This window comes from Mustela erminea, chromosome 11, assembly GCF_009829155.1.
Source record: "Mustela erminea isolate mMusErm1 chromosome 11, mMusErm1.Pri, whole genome shotgun sequence".
Taxonomy (NCBI): domain Eukaryota; kingdom Metazoa; phylum Chordata; class Mammalia; order Carnivora; family Mustelidae; genus Mustela; species Mustela erminea.
Window position 1 is genome coordinate 61,983,533 of NC_045624.1, and position 10,689 is coordinate 61,994,221.

Below are 10,689 nucleotides of genomic sequence, written 5' to 3' on the forward strand. Positions count from 1 at the left end.
ATAATCATTTACCTTTTTATAGATGCTGAAAGGACAATTAAGAAGTGATTACCTTAAAATTCTTTGGATTTGAAACATTTTCTGTAAAGTTTTGAAGCTAGGTTTATTAAGAAAGACGGAGATTAACTGTATAAAATTGGCTAAAAATGAGGCAAAAACATTTATGGTAGCAGTCCAGGACATGAGTCTATTCAGTTAGTTGGAGTACCAGTGCAATTTTTTTCTTTTGGTTTTGAGTGACACTGAAGGAAATTATATGTGAGGTATAATATACATACAGAAAACTGCATGTATCATAACCCCTTCAATTAATTTTCATAAAATGAACATTTTCAGTTAATATTAGACTGGGAAGCTCCCATCATGTAAGAGTAACAATTCCTCTGCCTTCTAACATAGATTACTTTAGCTTGTTTGCGTATTTTATGTAAATGGACTTAAACTACATGCACATCTTTTTTTCTAGCTCTTTTGCTCAATGTTATGTTAGAGTCAACCATATTTTTTCCTGGTTTGTAGAGTGCTAATTCTCACTGCTGTATGAAACTACATGCATGCATTTCTACTGAATATACACTTAAAGAACTACTGTATCCCAGAGTATGTAGCTGTGGCCAAAATTTTTCCAAAATGACACATTCAGTTTACCCACTAAACAGGAATTTTTGAAACCAGTATTTGAGACCATTATTTCACATCATTCCCAACACTTGGTATTACCTTTTAAAAATTGATTTTAGCCTTTCTACACTTGATCTTAGCCAAAAGGCTGAGAAGCAATTGATTTTAGCCTTTCTAATAGAGATTTAATGATAAATGAATTGTGGTTTTTGTTTCCTTATTTAAATGAGTATGTGTGTACCATTTCACCTGAATGTGCAGTCTTTGGCAGAAGTCTTCAGTTGAGTTGATATGTAAGAGATCTTTATATATGATGCATGTAAGTCCTTTGGGTATGTGTAATGCAAATATCAATCATCACAGTTTGTATTATTTTCCTTATTGTTTAATGAACAAAACATTCGATCTTAATGTAGCTCAATTAATTTTCAGTCATTAAACAACCCTTTTTATCCCTTGTTTAAAAAATATCTCCCCACCCCACATTCATATAAATGTTTCATATTTTATTTTAAAATATGTATTGTTTGGGGGCGCTTGGGTGGCTCAGTGGGTTAAAGCCTCTGCCTTCGGCTCAGGTCATGATCTCAGGGTCCTGGGACCGAGCCCCACATCGGGTTCTCTGCTCAGCGGGGAGCCTGCTCCCCTTTCCTGCCCCGCCTGCCTCTCTGCCTACTTGTGAACTCTTCTGTCAAATAAATAAATAAAATCTTTAAAAAAAAAAAATATATATATATGGTTTTAACTTTTGTGTTTGGGTTGGCAGTCAGTCTGGCTTTGTGTGTTGTTAATGATGGATGGGTCCAGGTAGATTTATTCCATTAGAACATTTAATTTATCTCATGCCATTTATAGAAAAGACCACTTTTCCGCATTGTACTGCAGAATTATTTTGTCATAAACTAGGTGACTGGAATGTATACACAAATTTGTGCACACTCCATTTTTTTCCATTGGGAAGGTTGTCTGTCCTTGTGCCTATCCCACATTGTCTTAATACAGCTTTATAGTGAGTCTTGATACTTGGTAATGTTAGTACTTGAGATTTATTCCTTTGGAGATTGCTTTGGCTATTGTTGGCCTTTTACATTTCTGTAATAGTTTTAGGATCGTCTAGTTTCCACCAAAATTCCTGAGATTTAGATTGGGATTTATACCACTGATCTACTGCTGCACAATGAATCACCTTCAAATCAAACAGCATAAAGCAATACGTGTTCTCTCAAACACTTGGCTATCTGATGGTTCTGGTATCTCTCAGGAAGTTAGAGGCAAGATGTCATTTGGGGCTGCATGCCTATGAAATGTGTACTAAAGCTAAACTATCCACGTTTGCTAAGACTCGCTGTTGACTCACTCAGTTCCTCACTATTAGCTGGGAATCTCTGCAGGGGAGCTTGAGTGATCTCAAGGCATGGTAGGTAGATTGTTTTCCTCAGAGCAGGTAATCCAAGAGAGAGAATGGTGAGAGAAAGTGACCAAAATGGAAGCTGTAGAATCTTAGATAAACTAGTCTCTGAAGTGATAAACTTTCATTTCTGTAGCATTCTGTGTGTCACATAGACCAACCCTGGTATAATGTGGGAGCCCATTACAAAGGGGTATTAATATCAAGGGATGAGGATCATTGGAAATCAATGTAGAGTAAGGGTTTCATTAAATCTGTAGATAAATTTTGAAAGAATTGGTATCCAAACATGATTGAGTCATATAACCAAAAACACAATACATCCCTACATTTATTTAGCTCTTTTTAAGTATTTCTCAATCATGCCATTTAATTTTTAGTGTCATTTTCACACATCCCTTTGTTAGATTTACTTCTAAATATTTGGCTTCCAATGCTGCTATAAATTATTTCATTTTTAATTTCTATTGCTGCTGTGAGCAATACAATTTAGCACATTGGTCTTATATCTAGTGAAGTTTCTTAATTTGCTTAGGGGTTTTAAATTTTTTCTAACCATTATTTTACATATTCTAAGTTCAGAGATATGTCATCTATTAATAATAGTTTTATCATTTTCCAATCCTTAATGCAATTTTTTTCTTCTTGCCATTATTACATGAACGAGGATTTCTAGTAAATATTTAAGAGAAGTGATGATGATGAATATTATTGTCCTTTCTACTGATTATTGAGGTATAATATGCATACAGTAAAGTGAATATCAGAAATGTATAGCTTAATTTTTGGAAGCAGAACACATCCATCCAAAAACTCAACATTAACAGTTGGAAGTGTAATCAATCTCTTGACTTCAGACCACATACTTTTACCTGCTTTTATATTTGTGTAAGTGGAATCATACAGTATATGATCTCGTTCCTTAAATTTTTTGCTTTGCCACTCATATTAGAACTTGTAGATACTCTTTATATGGTAAAGTAAATTCCCTCCTATTTCTTATTTGACAAGAGGGCTTTTTAAAAATGATACATGGGTGGTGACTTCTATGAAATTCTTTTACTGTGTCTATGAAAATAGTTGTTTTTTCCTTTATTTTTCCTGTTAATGTGATCTTTCATAGTGATTTGATTATTAAATCAGCTTTTCATTTATGGATAAGTCCCTTTGGTCATGGTGAACCATTTCTTTTTAATTATTACAGAATTTGACTTGCATGTATATTATTGAGGATTTTTGTCTATATTCTTGAGGATGATTCCTTGATACTTTGCTTTTTTTTTTTAATAATGTCTCATGTTTTGGTAGCAGGATTCTTCTGGCTTCTTAAAATATATTAGTGAATCTTCCCTATTATCAGGAAGAGTGTTGTGTAACATTAGTATTTTCTGTGTATATAATATTTCATAGAATTCACTGATAAAAACATCTAAACCTTGGTTCACTTTGGTGAGAATGTTGTCAATAACAGATTTAATTTCTTTACTTGATAAACCAAGTAATTCCAGTTTTCTGTGTGCTCTTACCCTTCTTATAGTTTTATTCTGAGGAGTTTTTGCAGTTCATTCCAATATTCTAATTTACTACTAAAAAGTTGTTCATAATCTCTTATGATCTTTTTTGATCCAGTGAGGAAAAGTATAGATGCTATCGTATTGCCATTTGTCATCCTTGATTTCGTTGTCTTATTCATTCTATTTTTTTTTTTTTTTACTCAGTCTTGCTAGGGGTTAATCAATTTTATTCATATCTTCAAAAGTTTAAAGATTGCTTCTTTTGAATGTTTGCATTAAATTTTATTGATTTGATTTATTCTTTTAATTATTTCTTTTCTTTTATATTTCAGATTTGATTCACTTTTTCTTTCCAACTTCTTGAAAGAAAAGCATATATAATTTATTTTCAAGTTTCCTATTGTCTAGTACAGGCATTTAAAGTTATACTTCTGTTCCTGATTTTAGAGGAAAAGCTTTCTCAGCTTTTCACTGCTGAGTATGATGTCAGCTGTGGGCTTGTCATATGTGGCCTTTATTATGTTGATAAAGGTTCCCTCTGTACCCATTTGGCTAAAGACTTTTATCATAAATGGATGTTGAATTTTGTCAAATTCTTTTTTTTTATTAAGATGATCACATCAACTTTTTTTTTCCAGTTTGGAAGTAGTCATATATTAAGTGACCAGATTACAAAAATAATCTTGGCAGATACCTTAGTTCATCCTACTAATAGTCCTACTGATCTGGTCCTCCTGTCACCAGCATCTCCACCTTCAACAAAATGGATGGTCTTTTTCTTCATTCCCCTCATGGAGTAGGTAATTTGAAGGGCCATAAGAAGTTGTTTGCTTCTTTGAAATGTTTTTCCACATTATAGACCTTGTGAATCAGATCCTCCCCCATGCAGATGCTGCCGTATATACCAAGAGATTGCTCAATCAACGTGTTGTCTGTCAGGGCAAGGCACTTCTTACTTATTTTGCCATCACCACGCTCATAGATAAATTTATTCACTGGTTTCAGGTTTGGATATCCCCATGCTATATATGGTTCCACAATTGTTAGGATGTTAACTGAAGCCTTGTTGAACTTACCAAGGTGCCACTGAAGATCTGATGAAGGCAGAGAAGCAGCAACACCTTTCAAACCTTTGAGTTCACACCATTGACATCTCTGATCCCAAGAAGATGCCAGTTTGTATTCCACAGGTGCACAGAAGTTGCAATTTGTTCTTGACATTCTCACCATTCACATCTAAGTTCTGTACATCTGCCTATATTCCTTGTGGTAATGGTTAGCTTTTTTCATAGATAAGCTTCCTTCTTGCCTTCTGAAACATCTTGTGGGCAAACTGCTTTTTTCAGACACTCGATCATCAACTCTGCATAATTCTTTTGCTTTTTCTTAAGGTTTTCTGGAATAGCCAGTAAAAAAAAAAAAAAAGAAAAAAGAAAAAAGATGATCATATAGTTTTTATCCTTCATTTTGTTAATGCAGTGTATCACATTAATTGGTTTGTATATCAGTGAATCATTCTTGTATCCCTGGAATAAATTTTACCTGGTCAGTGTACGTGATCTTTTAAATAAATTGTTAAATTCAGTTTGCCCATATTTTGTTGAGTTTTGAATCTATGTTTAGAAGGAATATAATGTAATTTTCACTTTTTCTAGTGTTCTTGTCTGATGTTGGTATCAGGTTAATGCAGGCCTCATAAAATGAATTTGAATGAGTTCCCTCCAATTCTGTGTCTTTGAAAGAGTTTGAGAAAGACTGGTATTTATTCTTTAAATATTTGGTAGCATTCACCAGTGATGCCTTCTGGTCCCGGACTTTAATTTATTGGAAGATTTTTGATTACTCATTCAATCTCCTTACTAATAATCAGTCTGTTCAAATTTTCTATTTCATTATGATTCAGTCTTGGTAGGTTGTTTGTCTGTAGGAATTTATCCATTTTTTTTCTATGTTGTGTAATTTGTTGGCTTTGAGTTGTTCGTAGTAGTGTCAAGGTCCCTAGTATTTCTATAGTATTAGGTGTAAATCTCTTTCATTTCTTTTTTTAATTATTGAACCCTCTCTTATTTTCTTAGTGAGCCAATGTGGGTGAACCTTAGGGGCATTCTGCTAAATGAAGCAAATCAGAGAAGGACAAATACTGTATGATGTCTCTTAATGTCGTCTAAAGGAAAAGGAAAGAAAAAGGCTTATGGGTAGAACAGATTAGTGGTTTCCAAAGCATAGGCAAGGGTTCTGGCATTTAAGAAATGGATGAACTGTTTATATTATTTTTAATTTCAATAAATTGTTTTAAAAATAATTTGACTTTATGATTGTGTTGCAAAACAACATAACAAATTATTACTTTAAGCCTCAAAAATAAAGCTACCACTCTCTCTCTAAATGCTGCTTTAGCTATATATTTCAAATTTTTTTTCCTCACAAATTTTGAAATGTTGAGTTCAAAGTATTTTGTAACCTTCCATTTTTGTTTCTTTTATCTTTTAGAGAAATATTTAATTTCCAGGAAATCGGGAATTTTCTTGTCTGTATGTGCCTGTTCTCTTTCTCTGTTTTAATTCCTAACTTTCACTGTGTTTAGTTAACATACTCCAAATAAATGTGGAGTATAATATACTCCAAACCAATTCTTTGAAGTTTGTTGATGCCTGCATTATGGCATTGCCAGTGTTAGTAATATTTAATATGCACTTACATGTAAATCTTCATTGTTGGATGCGGTATTCTAACCATGTGAAATATGTTCATTCTACTGTTTATGTAATCAAGGACTTGAATGATTTTCCATATCCTTTCAGCTTCTGATTATCATGAATTGCTGGTACTCTGTGTAAGTCTTCCACAGTGATAAGTTTGTTTCTTCTTTTAGTTCTATTTTTACTTTATGTATTTTGAGATCATGTTAATAGAATCAAACAAACTTAAAAATTTTGGTAGCCTCCTTTGTCATTATGAGTTGTTATTCTTTATGTCCAGTAGTGATTCTTGAAGTCTACTTGTTTGGAAATTAATGTAGCTACATTAAGTTTCTTTTGGCTATTGTTAATCATCTTTTCACGAAACCTTAAATTATCTGTCTGTTGTGTTTCTTGAAAGGATGCCTCTCTTCCAGCATCACAAACGTTTACTCTCTCTGCTTTTGGTTGCTGTGATGAAATCATAGCAAAAGGGTTTTTTTCTTAAAAAGGATAACAATGCAAAATAGAAGTAGCACTTGTAGGTGAAGGAGCTTGGAGGCTAATGTTTCCCTGAAGTTGTAAATCCTTGGGAATTAAGACATATCTTTCCAAGTCCATGAAATTTGTGCACTTGCTGCTTCTGCTTCTCTTCTATAAGGTCGTAAAATCTATGACAAGAATTTCTTTCCCACTGATTGCTGTAGCCCTCAGTACTCAGAGCTGTGCCTTGCTAATATTGGAAGTATATAAATATCTGTAACATGCTGTGGAATTTAATTTTGCTTCCCAGCAGTTCTCTGAGGAAGGTTCTATTATCTCCTTTTTGCTAATAATATAATTGAGTCTGAAAAAGGTTAGGTAACTTCATTAAGGTGAATAAATTAAAGAGTGGAATCAGAATGAGGTCTGTCTGATAGGAGAGGAAAACACTTCACCCTCATCGTTGCGGTGGTGGGGAACCTTAGCTAACAGACAGTAAAGTAATATGGAGGCTCAGAGCTCCTGCTGTAGTCCAGGTTACAGACCATTTGCCCCTGTGGTTTTAGGCAAGTTACTTAACTTCTCTCTGCCTGTTTTCTTATCTGTAACGAGAGGCGACAGTACCTCTGTCATTGAGTTGTTTTAAGAATTAGGTCAGTTAATACCTAGAGAAAATTTCTTACTTATAAGGCTGGTTTACTTTTTCCCCCACAGGTAGTATCAGATCCAACTTTAGAGGAAAAGGAGAGATGATCTTATTGGATTGCTCTCAGCATCTCTAAATTTTGTATACTTGGTTTTGGACTCCTATTTTCTTCTGTTATAGGGAGGAAGGGAAATACCTTTTTTATAGTGTACATTCCTTCTCCTGTGGATCTCGACTATTTATTTAGTCTTGGACCTTAAGGATGGAGTTTTTGCATTTGTCTTTCATAACCTCAATCTCTCCCTGTCTGTTGGATCTTTCCCATAAGCACTTATATATGTTAAAAGTTTTTTTTTTATTTTTTTCAAGATTTTATTTATTTATTTGACAGAAAGAGAGATCACAAGTAGGCAGAGAGACAGGCAGAGAGAGAGGAGGGGAAGGAGGTTCCCAGATGAGCAGAGAGCCCTACATGGGGCTTGATCCCAGAACCCTGAGACCATGACCTAAGCCAAAGTCAGAGGCTTAATTCACTGAGCCACCCAGGCACCCCTATGTTAAAAGCTTCTTATCCTTAGAAACTCTTCCTATATTTTTAACTAACTACCACCACTTTGAAAATCAACAAATTGGTTATATTTCATCTTACTTTCCAAATCCCCACTTATTAAACCATCTTACCCCTTGATTTCCATACTTTGTCTGTTGATCATCTTCAACAGTTTTTAAATACTAAAATTCCTAAAGGATAGGTAATATCTTCTGATTCATTGTCAGTAGCTCTCAAACTTGGCTGAGTGTCAGAGTCACCTTAGGAATTCTAGAAAAATTACTAAAAGGTGAACATCTCCCTCAGAGGTTGTGATTTAATTAGCATGGGTAAATTCTAGGCCTTTGCCTTTAAAAAAAAAAAAATGAAGCTATTCTAATAGTTAGCCAAGTCAGTATTTTAACCTTTCCCTCCAGTTGATTTCATTTATAGGTGTAGCTTTATTTACTATATCTGAGTAACAAACCTCTCTATTTATATTTTAGATTTGGGGAACTTTTGTCATACAGCTATTGACATTTTTAGGAAATGTGAGATCTTGAACCAGACCATGCACATCATACTAACACTTAATATAGCTCACTGTAAAAAACCTGAGGAGAGTTTTGCGGTACCTTGGTGGCTCAGTTGATTAAATAGCTGCCTTCACTTGGGTCCTGATTGCAGGGTCTTGGGTAGGGCTCCAAGACCTACCCAAGTGGGGAGTCTGCTTCTCCCTCTGCCTCTCACCCACCTCATGCTCTCCCTCCCTCTCTCTTTCCCAAATAAATAAACTAAAATTTAAAAAAAAAAACCAATCAAACAAACAAATACAAAACTTGAGGAGTGTTTTAGCCATGCTAGAAATAGATCTAGCAATCACCTTTATGCATCATTTTCCCTGAGCCCAAATTAGTTTGTATTTGGAATTTGTTACAGAATACAGTTCAAAATGGTGGCCTTATAATAGGGAACAGAAAAGGAACGCTAGAGAATGGGTGAGCTCTAAGACAGGAAAAGACCAAAAAAGAAGTTTTTAAGTGAGCAAGTTACAGACAGTGAAATACTTAGTCTTTTTTTTTTTTCCCCCTCTCTGCTGAAAGTTTGTCACCTTAATCTCTCAAACCTGTTTGTGTTTCTTAGGACAACTTGATATGAAAGCTTAGTAACCATACAGATAAAATAAGGCATGTATAAACTGTTTCCGGCAGTTTAAATATGTCCCAAAAAATATTTCTGACAGGGTTATATGGAAGGGAAAATGAATTACTAAGTGTGAATGAATCTGACATAGTGCTTGCAGAGAGCTTTGGCTTACCAAAGTAAATTTGCCTTTCTTGAAGAACTATCTGTGGACAGCCTCTCTCAGCTGATATTTTTACCAATAAATTTTAAAATTCTGTTGATTTATGTCTCCTCTACAAACCATAGAACTATAAAGTTTCCTCTTCTCATCCTTCCTTCAAGTACTTGTGAAAGATGCTTTAATTTGTCATATAGATTTGCACAAGGTAAATAATGGAAGGAAGATCAAGAATTTTCAGAAATCTATATTAGATAAATTTCCCCCCTCTGCTATCAATTCAAGTTCATTAAATTTTCCTATAGTTCCATTACTGTTGATGTTTACAACATTGTTTTCATAAGCCTAACTCTTTAGGCCCTTGAGAATGCCAACTCACTAATTAATCATGTTTATTCTAGTTATATGTTCTTTCCTAAAGAATATAAAACAAAATCCTTTATGATACCATTATGATCCAGAATAATTCACAATTCTTCTGGGAGGGAAAAAAAAAAAACTGTCCCAAATGTCATATCCTCCACTCAGAGACCCACACTAAAATCTTGACATTCCTAAATCAAGCTGAAAGGGATTTCTTAGTGAATATGATATCTTGTTTCTGCTAGTTAACTGTTACCAAAACACTTGGGGCAGATTTTAAAGTTGATAGAACCTCTAGTTTAAACTATCTAACAGTTAAATATAAATTACTATTTCTTACTATTCCTTCCATTTGTTTCCACATTGCTATAAAAATTGTCCAAATATATACACATACACATATGTAACTTAGCAATCAGAAGAAGCATTTTTTCTAAATAAAACCATCTATTTAAGAGTAAAAATAAAGTTGCTTGCTTGATTTTTAGTTAATTTGGAATGAAATAATTCCATTGGACATTGTTTACTGTAGGTTGGTAGATTCTGTAACCAAGTTGAAATTATATAAAGTTCCCTGTAATCATTTGAAATAGCATTTCTAGGGACCTTAAAGATTAAATTAGCCTACATCAAACACTCAGGATGTGGTAATCCTTTATTACCGTGTAAGCTAATCTAAGTTTCTCCAGTTATCTGTTTGATTACCTGATTTACTAGTAAAAATATACTAAAAAGTGAGTTGTCTGGTATTTTTCTAAACCACTTTCCCTTAACCATCTATTGTCAGGTCAGAATAAACCCTTCTGAGAGGGTCAGAATAAATTTATACTAATTATTACTTAATTAGGCAGAAAAGTGAAGTGACTTCCCCAAGAGCACCCAATAGGTTAGTCACAAAGCTCAAAGAGGGTGGATGCTTTTATTTTTTTTTGTTTTGTTATTTTTTAATTTTTTAAATTTTATTTTATTTTTTTCAGTGTTTCAGGATTCATTGTTTATGCACCACACCGGTGTTCCATGTAATATGTGCCCTCCTTAATCAAAGACCATGTTCTTTGTAATTAAATTTTCTATAAATTACTGTAAAAAGGGAGGGAAGAAGTTGAGGAAGCTATGTCATAGATTTTTTTCAAATTCATTCTCC

General features: G+C 33.8%; 2 pseudogenes; both read right to left on the minus strand.

Moving 5' to 3' along the window:
* Positions 1-639: 639 nt before the first annotated feature.
* On the minus strand, positions 640-781 carry LOC116569794 (annotated as a pseudogene).
* Positions 782-4,238: 3,457 nt separating this feature from the next.
* Positions 4,239-9,897, minus strand: LOC116569439 (annotated as a pseudogene).
* Positions 9,898-10,689: the final 792 nt, after the last annotated feature.